Source organism: Kryptolebias marmoratus, linkage group LG10 (genome assembly GCF_001649575.2).
Source record: "Kryptolebias marmoratus isolate JLee-2015 linkage group LG10, ASM164957v2, whole genome shotgun sequence".
NCBI lineage: Eukaryota > Metazoa > Chordata > Actinopteri > Cyprinodontiformes > Rivulidae > Kryptolebias > Kryptolebias marmoratus.
In genome coordinates, this window is record NC_051439.1 from 10204220 (window position 1) to 10222597 (window position 18378).

At 42.8% G+C, this 18378-nt stretch overlaps 1 protein-coding gene across 2 annotated transcripts in view; it reads right to left on the minus strand.

The window, feature by feature from the left end:
- luzp1 (leucine zipper protein 1) overlaps window positions 1-13262 on the minus strand; it is a 36343-nt gene extending 23081 nt beyond the window's left edge. Inside the window, exons 1-2 of one of the 2 annotated variants that reach the window (XM_037977733.1) lie at window positions 12773-13262; window positions 10948-11083 (exon numbers count right to left, since the gene is read on the minus strand). The gene's annotated coding sequence lies outside the window, so the exon portion shown is untranslated. The remainder of the gene's footprint in view (window positions 1-10947; window positions 11084-12772) is intronic. The other variant, XM_017418532.3, reaches the window with a different exon arrangement.
- Between the last annotated feature and the right edge of the window lie 5116 nt (window positions 13263-18378).

Sequence of the window (18378 nt, forward strand, 5' to 3'; positions counted from 1 at the left end):
GGGGGAGGAATGGAGCTGGGGAGGAGGAGGAGGAAGGGAGGAAACAGTAGGCAGCAGCAAACTATGAGAAGAATGAGAAAAGAAGAGGTGATGGTAAAAAAATTAAAAAAAAAAAAATCTGAATATTCCCTTTAACCTACCATTTAAGGTCTTAAAGCAGTGATGGTCATTCTGAAGCCAGTTTTGTGTGTTTAATCTTTGACACTGTAATTAAATACTCTACTTTTAATGGGTGAAACACTGAGCTACAGGTACTTTAAATGTATAGAAACCAGAAAAACAGAAGGAATAAATCAAAGCACAAGCAGTGCAGCTTCTCTCCACAAACTCCTGTGGTTGTAACACGCAAAGAGGGCAAGAGGTTAGTAAAAGAGGAGCACCGGTCATCATAATATCAAGAACCTTAACTCATGCCATCTTACACTAATGTCATCTTGGGTACTTGGCAAGACCTGGAGGCTGCGGCAGGGCCGACAATGCGGTCACTGTAGGGGAGATTGTTCACAGTCAAGCTAACAGGCTAAGAATGAGCTAACTGCTCAGATATGGGACACATTCAGAGGCAATGGACTCATGCATGAGCAGACAAGCAATGTTTGGCCCGGACAACAGAAGGCCCTATTCAGTTCTCCGGGGAGGCACTTCCATACACACACTCCATTATCTTAATCATCATCATCATCCTGGAAGCTCTCATCTGCTCCAAAAACATTTGCAAACACGCACACACACACACACACATGCAACGAGAAAACAATCCGGACTTGGAGCATTCCACTACAGTAGCATGCCATATGTTTGGTTAGGCACGGAGAATCCCAGATTTAAGGCTGGAGTCTGGACTGAATTTAAAGGATGAGAGAGGGGAGGTAGGAGGAAGAGGGAGAGGGACTGCAAGAGACTGGAGCAGATTTCTGTGAGCAGCAACAGGACTCAGGTAGGAGGTACGCATGAGGTGTAAACATTAACGACTAAAAAACAAGCTTCAAGATCGAGTAAACGTCCAGCAGACATTAGAAAGCTGATCTTGAAGAACGAAGGCAGAGTTACAAGTTTCACATCATGCAAAGTGGCAATAAATTAGCCAAGTTGCAGATTACAGTCTTTTCCTGGTTGCTAAGGAAGAAAATTGACCCGGGCTAGACTAAGCAAGGAGGCAGTGACAAGTGATGCACTCAGAAACACTTTAATCACGTTGCTACTGATGGACACAGAGCAGCAGTCTTAGAGTTGCTTCTGTCAATCTCAACTCCTTTTTTTTTTTTCCCAGACGGAGACGGCGCTGCTGCTCAGGTACTGTGGCTTCAGCTTGGCGTGTTCATCAACGCAGGTTTTGATGAGTCAATTCACATGTTCTCACGCTACATGACAATCTTTTCCATGTCCCACCAAGCACAAGATTCCGCTGAGTGCGAAAAAAAATGTCTGTGCGGTGAGAGCAATCAGTAACAAACCCGTGAGTACATGCGATTCTACAAATTAGGCTTGACACATTCTTTACGATCCAGGCGACGCCAAATAACAGGGTGACCAGAAAACATGTATGACTGCATCTGTCTGTGTTCACATGGGGACGGAGGGGGAGGGAAGCTGGGGTTTGAGTCCTTCCCTCCAGACAGTTAGCCAGAGCGTAACCAAACAAAACTGAAAACAGCTGCCTTTTTCCTCATCCATCACTCCCAACAAACACACAGGGTGTCAGGTTGGGGAGAGTTCGTTATTTTAGTCAGCAGAATCAACTGAGGCGTCCTCCAGCATCTGTAACTACTGGTCGTCAAGTCTGTTAACCGCTTTACCCACACCAAGTTGGTTTTTGCATTTAAACCCCTTTTAATACTATACTGGTATGCATCACAGGGAGATCCTTTGACAATTTCCCTTTGAATTCATTTCAATATATCAAACGAGTGCAAAAATGTCACATGCTATCATTTTGACAAGTCTGCAGATTCTCAAAACTGTTTCACATTGTAACCTCATTCCACTAATGAAACAGGCATTTCCTGAAGGAATATATATCGCCTGAAACCATTGCATGGTACAATTTTAAAGATCTTGCGTTAACTGATAGTGCTCTTGATATGTGTGTTGGGGATGACTCTCAGCTACTACCACACCAAATTTTAGCTCTATATCTGTACCACTGACTGAGTTATAACCATTTTTGTGTTAGATAAAGGTCAATTAGCTGAGTAGGGCGTCTTTAATTGGGCTGACTTCTAAAGCCAGTCAGTTGTGGATGTACTGCATCATCAACATGTATTATATTATTAAATTAAATGTTCGTGCCTTCTGGCGTTGTTGGGAATGACTCTCAGCTACCACCGCACAAAATATCAGCAAATATCAGTATAACTGTGTGAGTTATATAGTTTGCGTTTGCTAAAAGGTCGACTTTTAATAAACCAGTCCACTAGCTCATGAGATATCTTGCCAACAGATGGACAAACAAACATGCACGCACATACGGAGTTACATGATTTCCTGTTTTTTGTGGTGGTGGGCAATAAATACTAACACAATGAATCAAGGTTTTGGATTTTACAGGACTGAAAAAAAAGGAGACATGCTGTGACAGTCTTGATTTACCTCAGACGTCACTAATATGTTTTTTTTTTTCCTGCACTTCATTAAAAGAAGACGCTTGCTGTCCTTGTACAACATGCATCAGTGGGTGACATAACTATTTCTTAAAAACAACTGTTGCAATTACACCATGCTGTTTCTTTATTCAACACATTTGGCACTTTTTGTCCTAACGTGTACAGACACTGTGTTATTGAACTCTGCACTTCTTTTCTGAAACAAGTAATGACTCAGAAACCACAAGGCTCACCTCGCTTCTCTACATGAATATTTTACAGTACGATGTCCTCGTAAAGTCTGGGTTTTTCAGTACTTTTCTGCCAAACTCACACCACATTGCTTCAATCAGACAAAGAGCGAACAGAACAAGCCTGACGCGCCAAAAGAGCCCAAAAGTTTCCCCGACGAAACTCACAGAGAAGTAGAACGCATGATGAAACAAATTGTTACACAGATGACACATGCTGGACAAAAAAACGACAGGAACAACAAGAACGAATGAAAGAAGCGGAAAGAGGTCGTGTTCATTTTCTTTCAATGGAGAACATTTCAAGGTCTGAAACCCCATCCTGGGTTCCAGTGGCCAGACGGGCCTCGTTTGCATGGGAGCCCATTTCCTGTGTGTGATTAGCAGAGTAGAGTGAGTGTGTGCTTGTATGAATGTGTGTGTGTGTGTACATTAGCGTGCACTGGGGGTTGCAGTTCAGAGAGGTCCATGGTTGTTTTGTCTGCTATGGGGGAAAGGAATGCCCAAATCAAACACAGTGAACAGGATGCCAAGCAGAAGAGAAGGAAAAGCAAAAACGAGACAGAAAGGCTAAGAGAATGGAGAGACAAACAGAGAGGAGAGGGAGGAATTAAGAAAACAGCAGGCGAGACGAGGGGACGACCAGCAGAGTACAGAACGAGTGGCTGAGTTTTCATTTCATGCCACTGAAAAGTGCAGACAACAGTTTATCCCGCTATTTGCATTCCAACAGCACAGCATTCAGTTTTGTCTGCGAGCCAACAAGCTGTCCGACGGAAAGCCATTCGCTTCCCAAACTTCACAGTGAACCTGGAGAACCAGCCTTAACATCTGATGAGCCCTATCACACGAGCCTTCACAGCTCCACGAAGAACAGCTGAGGCCTTCGCACACTACTGATCATTACCAAGGCAAAGTCTAGTTCCAGCATCAATAATATGACGGCACTGCACAACCTTACAGGAACGTCCCAGAATGTAAACAAAATTCACGGAAAGGTCTGGGATCATATAAAAGGAGGAAGGGAACATTTCTTATTCCTGTCAGAAAATGAAAAAATACTATTTCAACTCATTATGAGTGTGCATTTATAGCTTTAAAAGCAACTAGATTTGCTAAATCATATGTTGTCTGCCTCCGAGCTTTGTGGCTAAGGAACTGTGGATCAGACCAATCGGAGATTCTTAGAAGTAGGTTTGGGAGTTATGGGTGTTCCAAGAGTCAATAATGACAACTCCTGGAATTGAAAGGTTTGCGCAGATGCTTACAGCTAGCAGCACTAAAAAGTTTTCTTCTTTGAAAAAAAAGGAGCAAAGAGTGCGAAGAAAGGCTTTTCATGGTGTCCAATCTCAGCAGCCAATCAGGATAACTCCCCTTACTGAAAGACTGAACAAAGTGGTCCAATATAGTTGATTGTGCAGGATGCAGTAGGAATACAAGAGACAAATACATTTTCAGACTGGAGAACTTAAAAATGACATAAAGTCACTTGGGTCATATATAGTTCCTGGAAATTTGGGGCATCATGTACAACTCATGATGGACTCTCAACCCTTGTATTAAAAAAACAACAACATGCTTTTGACTTTACATATATTGTACAAACTTAACAAATTAAAAAAAAAAAACCACACATACTTGATTCATTGTGCCTCCCGGTTCAGTTACCAAACACTTCCTTGAGCTGTGTTCGCCAGCTGGACCCTGCCTATGCAGCAATGAGTCGCTCCTTGACTGGCAGAGCAGAATTGATAGGCTGCTATTGTTTCCTTTTAAGGGCAATTGTGTTTCGAATGCTTGGCATGGCTATGAGTGCAAATACAGATGGCTAGCATGAGAGATAAAACCCTAATTCAACCACATTCTTCTATGTAGTCCAGACCTACAGAAGGAGGCATAGGAGGACTTAGTATGTGTGTTGCATAGAGATAGGAAGAAATAGTAGATGTGATTGCTGTATTTTCTTCTTCTTTGGACACAGGTCTCCCTATCAAGAAACTTCTGATTATGCAAACCACCATGCTGCAGTTCTGCTACTAGATGAGGAAGGGGAAAGGGGGTGTCAAGCTGAATAAGCTTCACAAATAAATCCAGACACAGAGAAAGAGACGGGCCGTCTGAAGGTTGAATCATAAAAAACTGCCTGGTATTCCACACATTGTAAGCCACTTATTGACTTGGGAGTGTTAAGGGATTTCTGTAAGGCTCCTGTGTCTGAATAAGTCTATGTGAACACACAGAGCATGCAACAAACCAAAGATGAGTCAAGCACTTTACCACCTTCAAGCTTTTTTTTCAGCAATTAGCAAGCGCAGACCGGAATTACAATGTTAATTTTATCAAACGTAAACTGAATGGTTTTCCTGCGCTGTGTGTCATTTACTGGAGTTTTCCTCGGAAGAAGCCAGAAGGAAACCGGTGAGACGCGCATCGAGTCGCAGTGTGTGTTGTCGGCTTCAGTCCAAACAGGAACACATGCGATGATGCTACGGTGCTGCAGTGAGTCAGACCAATTCGAACTCAGCCACAATCCTAAACCCATAACTCCACCACAGATTATTCAGAAAACAGTTCAGTAGCTTCACAATGACTTAGTAACTTATATAAAAAGGCTTAATCTTGGGCATTTAACTATTTATTTGGAAACTCTCTAAATCAAACGTTTGTAAGGCAGGCACTGGTATAATTCTATTTTAATACTTTTGTTACACTTCTCCCATTTCCTTTTGGTACACTAATTTTTGTTCAAAAATGTCCCGAAACAATATTATTTAAGGCTATATTTGACTGAAATATGGGGGATTACAGAGCGGCTGAATAACTGCTATGGGGATTACACAAACTTTTGGCATGAGAGGGTTTCATGACTCTTTAAGTAAAAGCTGCACTTTACCAAGTCTATTTTTAAGGCACTGACCATAGCTGTATTGTGCTCCAAAAGCAAAGCTGGCATGGAGGGGAAAACCAGGAAGCCCTGCCCCACGATGCCCTTCACAAAGCGCAGGAGTGCAAAGAGTGCCTCAATAAAAATAAAGAAGAAACGACGGTAGATGGCTGGAAAAGACGAGTTGGGATCGACAAGCATGAGCACCATGCTCCAAAAAATTTAATTGGAAATTTATGGATAAGCGGAGTAAAGAACCAGAGGACAGAAAACATTTTACAAGCTTCGTTTGATTAAGGTTTGATACAAAGATTACCAAAGAAGCACTGACGTCAAAGTTAAACATCAATTTTACATCAAGAGTTTTCTCTAACACTACAAAAGGAACAAAATGTTAAAATGTGGAAAGAGCACATGAGACGAAAAAAAAAAAGCCAGCGATGAGAGAAAAAGGAGGAACAGTGAGGCTGCCGTCTTGTTTGAACATTCCTCTCTCTCGGAGAACATGTGTATTTTCTGATCACAAGAAAAATAATCTGGAGGAGGACTTTTATTTTGAGAGTCGCCCCGCAGACCGGAGGCTTAGAGCGGGTCAGACCCAAGTGAGAGTGAGAGAGACTGTGGAAATCCTCTGTGCAGTCGAGGGATTGGACACCTCATGTATCACCGGACCGAGTTTCCAAAGAAAGAGCGTGTGAGGAACAGACGCCGCTCAGCTTTAAATCTAAATATGATCGCAAAAACAGACCAGCTAAAAAGTAAAGAAGCAGTTCCCACCATTTTCTTACTCATGTATTTTTTTTATCTGAATATCCTTAGGTTAAAAAAAAATGTTGCTGGTGAATACAGCTGCAGACTTTCACCCGATTTCTGAACATTGAACTGGTGTCACCACAGCAGATTTCTGTCATTCAAGGGTTGTCTGATTACAAATAACCGACTTAAAGATCAGAAGTTCTCAGGGAGAGAAGCAGGAACTGGTAAGCCACAAAAGAGAGGCTGAGAAACTCACATAAAATCTTATTAAACTGTTGTGATGGCACCCAAGTCATCCAAACCCCGGTGCCAGGTGAAGGACTTTTGGTTCAACATGTAGCCTTTTATGGATGTTATTGAGGTTGACTTGTTGGAGGGGGTTACATGACTGTATGTCAGCGTGTCGGTGGTGTTTTTATAACTTTCTACCACATGTGTTTGTCTGCGTTTTACCCCGTGCTCCATTAACGTGTGGTGTGTGTAGTCTGCACCGTTTTTCCAACAACAACGTCACAAGACTGATGGGAAGTGGAGCATGATGTTGGCCTTTGGTGTCCTCCCAAGATCAATAACTGCTTGCTTCTATGAGAATAATACATCTTGAACCAGACTGGAATGGCTCCTGAAATATGCCAAATATGCCCCTGACCCCCCTCTCCCTTCCTTTCCTGAAGATGTAGGCCTGTTTCCTAGTCCACCCTCCTTCCCTGCAAGTCACCCCCCCCCCCGACCAAAAGAATTCCTCCGCTCTGCACAACACCAAAGACACGTACTTATAATCACAGATGACCCGCTCGCATAGAAAACGCGAAGGACATTAATAACACAAGTTTCCACCCAGTTGACCCAGACATGCCTTTTAAGGGTAAGCAGTTCAGATTTCTCTTTTCATTAAGTTCCAAAAATACTCCTGGACCAGGAGGGATTGGAGGAGGGAGCGGTGGGGGTCTCCTCTTTAGTGAGGCGAAAGGAGCAGTAAAGAGTGAGTAAGACCAGATAACAATCACAAGCACAGAAAGGGGGAGTGGGGGAGAGCATATCAGCCAGTTAATGCAGAAAACACCTAAAAAAATAAAAGTTGTGCCTGAGGAATTCACAAGTAATGTCCTGACTTTAACTCTCGCCTGTTAAAAAACGCCTCGGTCTCTTCCTCCACCTCCACTTCCTCCCACCGCCGTACAGTGCGCCCTACATGCTCTTGAAGTCTGTTTCTCTCACACTTCTTCCACAACTTTTTTTTTTTTTTCCTTTTTTTCCCTCCCCCTTCTAAGGTCAATGCAGTTAGTCATTTTTTGACAAGCATGTAGGAACAAAACAGGCACACCGGGGATGTTCTGTAAAACAACTTGCAGGAGGACGAAACGTCCAACAGAAAACTGAAGTTTTACCAACACAAAAACCCTCCATTCGGGTCATCCCGAAAGCACGAACGACACAAATACTGCAGCACAGTGACCCACATTATTAGTCAATGTAGTCCAAACTCCAACCATGTGGGGCAGCTGGCCTGACCGGGCCACCGATTAAACATTAGAGGACTTATCACCTGGAACCGCGAGGATACATCTACTTTCTACAAAACACATTCTTGGCAGGAGAGTTTTGCAAAAAAATATGCTGAATAAAAGAAGCAACTATTCAGCTATATGAACTAAAATGTATAAAACTGTCATTCAACAGATGATCTAGATAAGCGCGTTTGTTTCGCAGTAACAATCACTAAACCGTTACTGATTAAAAAACAAGGCAAGAACAAGAGGTGACTCGCATGGAGAACATTTTCCCTTTAAAGTCTGCAGACTAAACTAACTCTTCCACAGTCAGCTTTATCACTGATGAATGAAAAATGACTTCAACAGAAGTAAAGAAGGCTGTCAAACATATGAGATGTGTCAGAAAAGCAAGCCAGAAATGATAAATTATCAACTAGTGGAGCATTTTTGGAATGAATTCAGCTTTTCCTAAAGGAGAAACAATACATTGGATGATTTTTTTTCCTCCTTTTTTTATATCCAACAGTTTGAGAACCCCCATATGGTTGAGCAGGACCATTGCCTGATCATAGAAACAAGTATTGGTGAAGTCAGAAATGTATTGATAAGAGGAAGTTTGGAAGTCTGTTACTGCTGAGCCTCATAACCTGAAGATAACCCTTGCAGTGAAAGAGGCCATTCTGCTGTTAGGTTTCACTTCTCGTTGTGGCTGTAGAAATTTTACAGCGCATCATAAAAGGTGCCCGGCGTTGCATTCGTCATCGCGATCGCGCCGACGAAATTCCCACCTTTACAGCAGGATGCGTCGCAGCTCTTAAACGACTCAGTTCCCTGAAGCACACCTACGGCAACACGATACGCGAGCGTCACCACCGGACTGAGCCGTGAGAAACCCCCCGTGCGAGGAAATCAAACATGAAGAAGTAGAGAAAATAAAAGAAGATGACTCACTTCTTTGGTTTTAATCTGGCAAAACAACTCCCAATATCTGATGAACACCGAGTGACTTATTAAAATCTTTTACAACTCAGCAAACACCAGACATGAAAAGAGAAAAATACGAATAGGAAAGGGCCCATCTAAAGCTTCCGTTCTTGCTTTGACATGAGTGAAGCAGCGAGAGCACACGTCACCGTTAGTGCCAGTGTTATGTGTTGCTGAAAGCCTGAGTGAGTCATGTGTGCGCTCGGAGTTGAGAAGTACTTTTAGTTACAGCTTGACAAGTGAAGGACACTGAGCCTCGAGTGCGCGATGACGGATCTGCATGGATGAGAACAGCAACAAGCAAAAGTGCCCTAGATCGCAGAAATACCCACATAAACACACACACACGCAACACAACCAGAAGTACGAGTGTGCAGCCAGTTTGAGCTCCATCTGTAACACTGACGCAGGCCTACAGCTGATAATAAATAATAAAATAAAAAAACGCTGGAAGGAAGAGAGGAGAGTGGAGGAGGGCAAACAGCAGGAAGAAAAGGGTCAGAACAAACCTTTGCGCAACACATTCGAGGTGGGATTGATGCGCCTTCCTTGTAAATAAGCACACAGGAGGAACGGAGTCGAGGCCAAAGCTGGCGCGCCATTGATACGCCTCAAAACCAACAATGGGGGTACGAATGTGTGCATGTGTTTAGGGATGACCGCAGGAAGTGCTGCTCATAGCAGCGACGCCGATTCTATAACACAGCAGTCTGCATGTAAGGATGTGGCACAAAGTTTAGTCGTTAAGTGATACTGAATCATTTTCGTTTGCTCACGTGATTCTTTTAGCGCATAAAAAAAAAACAGATTACCGAAACCAAAATTTATACGCCTCTATCATGAAACGCAAATGTAGATAAACTGCTGCGTCTGTGAGCTGTACCGAATATTTATTCCTCCATTGTATTCCAGGTTCCTTTCAGAAGATTCAATCACTCAGTCTTAAAGGCGTAAAACAATGAAACAAACCAATTTAATCTCCCGGGGTTCAAAGTGGTGGTTTCAAATTGATTTAATTTGGCCTGGTGCTCAGCTGAAGACCACACAGGACAAAGAAAGTTGGCAAGTCAGAATTTTACTTGGGGATAGTAGCTGCACGTCATTTAGCCACAATCAAACCATTTGCGGAATGATTTCTCACACGCACTCGAGAGACACAGCGCACACACGCAAAGTCTCACAGAGGCGTCTTTGTGGAAGCGAAGCCGTCTTCCGGCGAGTTCGCCTGGACACAGGCGGCACTCCAGCTGCTCCGCGTACAGTCAACACTAGCCCCCGTCCAGGATACAGAGCAGTTTATTGCATTATCACAAAACACACACTCATAAAAAAGGATACGCTGCCTGTGTGTGGGCTTTTAGACAACGGTTGATGGGAGAGATCATGATTCATCTGCGCTATTTCAAGAAGAGCTCACTCCGTAACACCTGCAACATCACTCTGCGTCTTCTGCTGCTCCTATTCCTGGGTGAACGGGTAACAGAGGCTAAAAGCAAAACTTCACCACTAATAATAACCAACGCCTGCACCATCCGGTCCTAAAACCGTCCGAGCTATATATTACAGCAAATCAGGAAGTGTAGATTACGCTGCACAGGACACTTGTAGGCATATTTGTATCCCGGCATGGGCGCCAACTGCAATAATATCACAAAATATCTGTTTTTTTTTTTTTTACTTTTTAGTTGTTGTTTCCATCCACCAAAGCAATAATGCTCTTGCAACATACAAGGCCTGTATCCATGTCCTGTAACTCCACACGTGTATGTGATTGTGCCACGCTAACAGGAGGGTCATGTGCCTGAGAGGCAGTAATATTATCACTGACAGGACGGGTCTGACATTCCCAGTGGTTTGATTCTCCCAGGCGGAAAAACCTCAGTATTTTAATTTAATCCCCAGGGCAGTTATTTAGCCACTCCGTAATCCCCAGGTCCAGCGCTTAGTCTGATAATTATCCTTATTGGACACCCATAATGATTAGTTTTTGGTTTCACCCAAAGCGGCGCAGGCAGTTTCACGGGGCGGTCGTGGCATTCTGCGAAGTGGAAAACCAATCATGCGTGGAACGGCTCGGGTCGTAAAGGAGCTGGAAGCGGTGTGATGGTTACTTAACATGGCAGCTGACAACTCCTGGACAAGACATTGAGAAAAAGTCACTTTCACTTTGAGGCAGTAAAGTCTCTTTAAACAATCGTATAACAGGTGGTGGCGGTGCTTTGCGCTCCTGCTGTGTCAATATTAACAATTATCATAGTGCTGTGCACTCATTCTGGAAACAAAAGGGCATCTGCTGTAAATTATACCTCCGGAGAGCCAACTTAACCAAATCTAACTTGGAGCATAATTACCGAGGGCTGGAAATGCACGGTTGAAACAGCAATCAGGAGAAACTTAAGCATCTTATTCTTGACTTTGGTTATGCTCTTATTTGTTTTTCCCCTTTTTGCATTTTCTCCCAATGTTTCCAAACTGACGGCACAAAATGGAGACATTCCCTCCACATGTGGTGTAATGATCCTGCCCAGAATACTAAAAGGAAAGCCTTTTCACACGTCGACCACTGCGACCAGCTCCAACGCGACTTCTTGCGCTCGATCCAGGAGGATAGTGGGTTCACGGCAGGCTGGCATAATCTACAGCTGGCTGGGAAGGCGAGCCTCACTGAAAAGTCATCAGGGATTTTTTTCTTTCTTTTTTTTTTTGTCTCCTTCATGTCTGAGACAGGTCAAGGCAGGTCCCCTCCATCTCCTTTCCCTCCCTGTGCTGCTCTTTACGAGCCCCACCTGGCAGATTAGTGCTCCGCCACCACCAGCTACTAGCTTTTCTGCTGCTTCCTTACACATGCACTCTGCAGGGCGGACACAGGCCGTGCGCTGTTCAGGCTCTGTTATTTAAACGCGTGCAAAACCGGGGGCCGTGAGGCACGATACCTCCCATGTGAGAGGCAACGAAAACAAAACACAGATACTCAAACAGAACAAGGATGTCTCGCAGGACAGGTGACTTCCTGACACCTTCCAGCGACTTCAGCCCTGGATCTGTGGACCCAGCCCACATGACAGAAACTCGGCCAACAATCAGGCTGATTTCGCAGTTGACAAAAGTTGAAACGTCGACACATTTGTCCGTCTTGAATCCCAGCGTGACGTTTTGTCTCGACAATCTACACGGAAACCCAAACACACGTTTACTTGTGTACCGTCTGGCCTCTTTTAGCAGTTGTTAAACGGCTTTTATTAACAAGGAGCCAGACGAAACACTTGAAACTCATTTTTGATTTTTATTTATCCAGTTTACCAAGCCAAAATCCACATTTAGCTGTGCCCTTTTGACACGTAGACCCAAAATATACAGTTTTTGTGCCATGCCAATGTAAAAACTGTTGCACAAGCTAAGAAATGCCACGTTTATAAGGTGGCAAATTTCTTTCTGTAAGCATAAACAAGTGTGTGAAAAGGTTAAGATCAATTTTCCTGCTTTTTGCCCCTAGTTTCTCTTAAAACAAATGAAGAGTGGGATCCCTTGGGCTGCAGGCACTTGTGGCAAAGAAAGTGAAAATAATTACTTCATTTACAAAGAAATAACCGCAGATTCCTGAGGTCTTTCAAAGAAAAACATGGGGGAAAACCAACACAGGAAGGATTTATTCTGCAATACAGGGGCTAAAACATTTGCTACATGAATGTCAAGAAGTCAAGTAGTTATTTTTGCAGGTTAACATCAAACGCAGCAGCTTAAAAGATGGCGTAAAATACAGACAGCCGGTCATATTCACTGGAATAAATGTCGGATATAGAAATATTTCGCAGTATATATCACCTGGGCTTTTCTCTGCAGACCCTGGATGCTTTCCTTTGGCGACCGGAGAAAGGAGAAGAGGTGGACAGGAGGAGGAGGGCTGGAAAATTTGCCGCAGTTCGGACTCGTCTCTCCCTGCAGTCCCAGCTGGCTCGGTCCAACTCAGGAAGCCGCCGCCTGACTCCCCGAACACATTTCCGGGCCAAACCCCAAACACAAGCAAGTAAAAACGGACTTTTTTGCGGCTCCTCCACCGCACAGATACAGGAGAGGAGGAGGAGGAGGAGGAGGGGAGAAACCAAAAAAAAAGAAGAAAAAAAAAGAGCAGAGGTTTAATCCACAACTTTCACTGCAGCCGGGACAAGTTCACCCGCAGGATCCTCAGACGGAGCCCGGAGAGAGAGCCGGAGGTGACGGGAGGGTGGCTGCTCCCCTCCCTTTCCCTTGGTCCTTAGCTGTGGATATTTCCCTCCCTGGTCCGTCCGAGATCAAACCATCACATTCCACCGCGTCCTTAACAATGAAGAAGAAAAAAAAAAAAAAGTGGGCTTTCCTTTTTGCTGCTGCCGGAGGAGGACCCACCCCTCTGGATGACTCTTCCCCGGTCTGACCGCAAAGAGAACGCCCTTCCCGGCTGCGAGGTCCCGCCTCTCTCCCTCCCCGCCGAACTGCACGCAAGTGTGGCCAGTGGAGGGGAAAGAATCCAAACAAGTAGCAGTCCAGACTTCTTTTTTATTAACCCTTTACTCATATCAAAAGATTACAGCTTTGAATAATGCCAAAACCTACACTTTTAAGGCTCATTAATTGGGACAGAAACTAAGTTTTTACCCATGATGCCACTGGCTGTGCCTTTCTGCAGCAATCCTGCAGAACACAAATGTCTTCTTTTTGCGTTTTTATTGCATTTTTAAAGTACCAGTGGATATTATACAACTTACAGCACATCTCAGTAAATTAGAATATCATTGAAAAGGTCCGTAATTCAGTTTAAACAGTAAAACTTGTGTTTTTATAGACTCATGACACACAAAGTGATACATTAGGTGTTTGTCTGATTATTTTGATGATTCTGGCTTGCAGCTAATGTAAAGCCAAAATTCCGTTTCTCAGAACAGTAAATTAGTACATAAGACTAATGAAAACAATAATTTTAATACAGAAATGATGGCCTGCTGAAAAGTATATCCATGTACTGTACAGTATATATGCTCAGTACTTGGTTGGAGCTCATTTTCATGTTACTGTATGAGCTGCTGACATGTTCTGGAAGCCCAAGTCTGCTTTGATAGTGGCCTTCATCTAGTCTGCATTGTGTCTTTCATTGTCCTCTTTACAGAACCCAGTAGATTCCTTGTGGTCAGGTGATAATGTGGATGTTAAACCAGGTATTGGTACATTTGTCAGAGTGGGCAGGTTGCCAAGTCCTGCTGAAAAATGAAATCAGCGTCTCCATAAAACTTGGCAGCAGAAGGAAGCAATCCTAAAATATCCTAGTTCTGGACTCTCCTGTACTTTGGACTTGCTGAAACGCAGTGGACCAACAGCGATAAATGGCATGGTTCTCCAAATCATCACCACCCAAGGAAACTTCCTTCTGGTCCTCAAGTAGCTCGGATTCTGTGCCTCTTCACTCCTCCTTCAGACTCTGGGACCTTGATTTCCAAATAAAATGAGGACATTGAACTGAGCAACAGTCCAACCTATTTGGTCCTTTGCCCAGATAAGACGCTTCTGATGTTGTCTCTGGTTCAGGAGTGGCTTGACACAGAATAAGACAGCTGTGAATCTGTTGATCTTATGTAATAATCTAATATTCTGAGAAACTGAATTTGGGGTTTTATTAGCTGTAAGCCATAACCAGCAAAATTAACAGAAATTAACTTTTGAAATATATCACTCTGTGTGAAATGATTCTATATAATAAATGAGTTTCACTTTTTGAGTTACATTACTGAAATAAACTGACTTTTCAATGATATTCTTGAAATGTACCAGTAGATACCTGTCTAATATCTGGGAATGTGATCAGCATGTGAAATCTTATCAAATAATTAAAGGAATAGCTTTCCTTAAAGGGATGCCTATCATTCATCCATTATCTTATAAAGAATGATCAATGAAGGAGTTATAGCCTTTGTTTTAGCCAAGAGAATAATGTTATACCCAATTTTGAGGATGACTCTCGGGTACTACCACATTCAAATTTAGCTGAAAATCTGTAAATTTTACAAAGTTGTACACAATTTTTTGTTAGCTAAGGTGAATGAACTTGAATTGGGTTGGGTTAGGGTTAATGCTAAGACTGTAAGCAAAGATATTTCATAACATTTAATGTTTAGAGTATGTGTTGGAGATGATGCTCAGCTACTACCACACCAAATTTTAGCTCAATGGACTTAGAGCCATGTTTGTGTCTTGTACTGTCAGTTGGGTGTGGCAGCCATCTTGAATGGGGTTGCCTCCAAACATTAATCAGGTGTAGATGTGCATCTAGTGATTACTTCTGTGAGTTTCATTAAATTTGGTCACTGGTTCATGAGATATTTTGCTAACAAGGCAGATAAACAAACACGTGGGCAAATACACAAACGCCCTTTTGCAAACAATAAATATAATTTGTGTGATAATAATCATGATCTATTCTCTTTCCAAAGAGACATAGTCAACACGCTGATGCTCTCCTTGTTGTTTAAGGCTGAAAGACACAACAAATGGACATTAAAATCTCATGATCATTTTACTGCGTTGTTTCTCACGTTTTTAACATACCTCCCTTTCAAGGGACATACTGTTCTGTTCATATCACTAGACATAAAAGGGCTAAGTGAGGTGTAAATAATGTTGTCATCCTCTCTAGCTGAGAAAAGATACTAAAAGTCATCAAAGAGGAATTTAATCCTTTCACAGACGCAGCTGCAAGTCAAAGGCATAACCAGGCATGCTCAGACACCTAAATGCCACAGCAGCGAAGCCAAGCACAGGCGTATGTGAATATGTATGACTTACTATGTACATTTTCTGATAAACTATTTTCAAATCTGTTTTTTTCCCCATTTAATGATTCCAGTGTGAGAAATAAAAATACCGCTCCGTTTCCAGGGCTTTGATTCTGCTTTGCATATTAAAACAAGCGATGATTTATAATGAATAAAAGTACAAATAATCTATCAAGGTAATAGAAACAAGAAAAGGACTTGTGTGTGTAAAGGCAGGCATGGAAAAAAAGCCTGTTTTATAAGGATGTGTACATGTCATGTTTTATCCATCATAGGTGGTTTGGCTCATGCTCAGACCACTTTCTTTCGTTTTGGGAATTTACCTTAATTCATCAAATGGTATAAATCCACGCCACCGTTACTGCAGAAGGTCAGGGGTTTTCAGGGAATGTAATCTACTGTACTCCATGCTGCAGCATACACAGAGCAGCTGATTCAGGAAGAACAGGTTTCTGGCCAACATCCTTCCTAATCACAAACATCCTCCACCAACAAGGAGCTTGTTTGTTCTGGTAAGAAGCCGTGGATGAAGGGCACAACACAAATTAATCAAAACAGTTGACGTTCAAGCAGAATCCTAAGGTTTTGTTTGCCGTCTGCAATTCACCAGTTTCAGCATTTTATCCAGTAGCAGTAGCTGCAACTGCAGATAATATTTATTAATCACAGATAACTAAAATTGCAAGACAGTGTAGGGCTCAATAGTCACGTGATATTTTGATTTGGCCACATAATAAGAAATAAAATCTGAGCAAATTGGAAGGATTTCCAGCCACGATATGGATTACGCTGGAGCTTTTCCGTTCTTGCCACAGTGGGAATCAGGATTAACATGCATAATTCACTATCCTCACAGAGTAGGTTATGGGCCAGTATTTAAACAGATGTAACTCTGGTCGATCAAAATGTGGGGCAGCTTGTTGTGTCTGGAAACAGGGGTTTATCCAAAGGCATCGGCCTCATGCTGGTTGTAGGGGAACATTTTGAGAAAAGCAGCCTCCTTTGTCCGATGGCATCATGTGAATCTCAGTCATCTTTTCCAATTAAAACAATAAAAGCTGGATTCCAGCAGCTTAAGAGGTTTGGATATTTAAGGTTGTTATGTCTTAATTTGGAAGCAGAATGTCCCATGAGACGGACGAGAGAGCTCCAAATCCTTTGAAAGTCCTGACTTACTGTCATGTCCTATATCATCTAGAAGTACAGATGCCTTGGCCTGTCTAGCTCACCCTCCCATGGCCCTCTCATTCGCACTGCAGGGGGACATTCCTCAACTCTCAGCCTCTGGCATGCAGTAAATCTGCCTGAGAGAGACCTACAGTCTCAGATGAGAACCCTCCGCCAGGCAGAACATGGACTTTTTCCTCATTTCTTCACCTCATTTTTTAACATTCCTCCCTCCTGAAGCGGCCTGAGCGTAGTGCCTGGGTGTATAAATGCTCGGGTGTTTCAAGTCTGCAAGAGACGATGTGTCTCAAGGTCATGATGAGGTGAAGGTGCAGATGTAAAAAGGTGATAACGGGGGAAGAAGGTGGCTTACTCCCTTCCTGTGTCCTCACATCACTCTTGCTTGTAACTGTCTTCTAACCCTTTCCATCCCATAAAAAAACAGGGAATTCCTGGCAGTATTCCCTCTTTCTGTCTCTGCACACCTGTGCAACCACTCCTCAAGAGGAAGGATTCCTTGGATGAACCTAAGCAGCAGTCCAGAACATCAGCAATCCGACGCGGACCTGCATCTGATTAGTCTTCTTTCCTGTACTGTGTAGAGGCCATGCATTTGAGAAACAATAAAAAAGGTTTGCAGGGTGAAGCCAAATCTTAAAGTCTTAAAGGAATAGTTTGGATTTTTTAGGATTCTGTGGAAAAGTTATGAGCAATTAAGATCCTACCTGTTGAAGATAACTCTTTGAATGGCCTCAGTTGGGAGAAAAAGGGAAAGATTTGTTTGAATCATTGTGGAATTTTTTGAGATTGGAACAGTTTCACAATGGGAACCCTCCACTTTCGTTTTGTGTTGTGTTACAGTTGTAATTGGAAGTCAGAATTTCCGAGAGCCAAGTGAAAAACAAATCACTTGGAATGTTTCCCACTGTTCCCACGTTTGAATTTTAACTTGGAAAGTTGTACATTTCTGACCTCGATCTCAAAGTCCAATTTGGTTGCCTTGTGCATGAAATAAACATGCAATAATAAACGTTTTAGTTTTACATCTGTCAGTTTGTACCTCATTAATCCAGTCACAAACATAGTACTCTTTAACAACTATGAGTTGGTACAGTGTTTGAATGCACAGAATGTGAAGAAATCCATTGTTTGTTGGCTTTTGCGAATGTTAGCCTGGTCACTGAGCACAACAATTGGCAAATCCTACTGGTTTTCCAACTTGGAACTGGAACACGGTTTGGTCAGGTCTGTGGTCAGTCCCAGATCCAAGTTCTGACTTCCAAAGTAAAGGAGCTAGGGCCAGATAGCTTATCAATCTGGACAGAATTCAACTCTACTTCTCCAAATTGAGGTTGTTTAAAGAGCTAGATCATAACCTTTTCACAGAACCCCACTTTAAAACATCTAAATCTGTGAGTTATAGTGCTCATAATTATTTAGGCAGTATTTAACAATTTATTT